Raw genomic sequence first — 1603 nt, 5'->3', positions numbered from 1 at the left:
TAAAATCCCTCAAGTTAGGCATGTAGTTAAATGCAAAATAACTTTTTCAAAAAACACAAAAATGTGGTACAAGTACCACAGAACCCTATTTCAATTTCACCAGTAGATAGTCATTCTGATTCAATAGCAGATAGATGAAGACACAGTACACGCAGATGGGAAAGGATTGCCGTTTAAAAATATCCTGTGAACCCAAAATGAGCAATGGATGAGATATCAAAAATATTTAAAGAGGTTATAATATTAGCATGAAATTTTTCATATAAGAATATGTAATACCACATACCACCTGAGTGATATATCAACATATATATAGAAACAATGCATTTTTGAGCCCTTTATATATATCTATATCTATATCTATATCTATATATGGAATGCTTCATGAATTTGTGTGTCATCCTTGTGCATCAGGGGCCCTGTTAATCTTCTCTGTATTGTTCCAATTTTTGTATATGTGCTGCTAAAGTGAGCATTGAGCCTTATACATCTTACAGCCTAGATATCTGTGAACCTGCCTGGCTAATACAATGGAAATCAGAAAAATAAATAGATAAACATGTTTAATCAGAGATTAACCACTGAAATTTTGAAAATTGTTTCTTTTAAAACAATAAATTAATATTAGTTAATGCTAATTATTCCTTGTAAAAGTAAAAGGAAGATGTGTTATTCCTTATGTGCTAGCAGAGGCAAGCATATAAACCATGATCAAGTCTTTATTATATTAAGGATTATATATAATAAGAATAACATACTCTTGTGAAACTCAAAATTATAATATTATTATTTTAGAGATGTTTTGATAAGTATGAATCTCCTAACATTATTACAGCACATATTTTACACAATTTTGGAAACTAGGAATCCTTTGTGAACATATGAAGCTTAGCTCAAAAGAAGTTCACAAGTCCAGTACCAATGAAATGGCCTTAAAATATATTTTAAAAATTATTTTGTTGATATTTTCACTCATAAAATCTAAATAAAATTTCTTAATAGTATAATACTTGCATCTAAAATTGGCTAAATTTTTCCTTATATAAACAAAGAATTATAGATATTTAATGTGGAAAATTGGGAAATGGAATCATATCACAAATAGATGGGAAGTATACATCTACGTGGGAATAAAAACTATCAAAATTGGAACATACTCAGAAATAAATTGGTAAAATGCTTACCAAACATCAGAGCACATAAGTAGCAATTAAGTGTTTATTATTCTTGTATGTGGATTATAGCCACAAGAATTGTTGTAGTAGCCATATATGACCTCACCAATTTTGTTGTTTAACTTTATCTATTGTCTTACATAAGTAAGCTTTATCAGGAACTCAAAAGTGAGAATTCAAAACTACAATATTTAGAACAGTCAGTGTTCTGTGCAAACTGTTAAAGTTATAAGATTATTTATCAAATAATTCCACATTTACTGAGGAAGCTAGACAATTTTTGGTTGTTCCTCTTTTGTTTTCAAAAGTTCCCCCTTTAAAAGAGATATACAAAGATAAGGATCTATAGGAGTTACAAGAGGATATACAAAGATAATGTAAACCCAAGGATAGAACAAATAAAGCTTTAAATGGAAGTTCTATCATAA

The 1603-nt window shown here is 28.9% G+C and overlaps 1 non-coding gene across 1 annotated transcript; it reads right to left on the bottom strand.

Moving 5' to 3' along the window:
- Positions 1-366: 366 nt before the first annotated feature.
- On the bottom strand, positions 367-476 carry LOC111758787 (U6 spliceosomal RNA). Its single transcript, XR_002792943.1, has one exon. It is a non-coding gene; the product is annotated as a U6 spliceosomal RNA (small nuclear RNA).
- Positions 477-1603: the final 1127 nt, after the last annotated feature.

This window comes from Dasypus novemcinctus, chromosome 1, assembly GCF_030445035.2.
Source record: "Dasypus novemcinctus isolate mDasNov1 chromosome 1, mDasNov1.1.hap2, whole genome shotgun sequence".
Lineage (NCBI taxonomy): Eukaryota > Metazoa > Chordata > Mammalia > Cingulata > Dasypodidae > Dasypus > Dasypus novemcinctus.
This window is presented reverse-complemented; position numbering and strand designations above follow the sequence as displayed.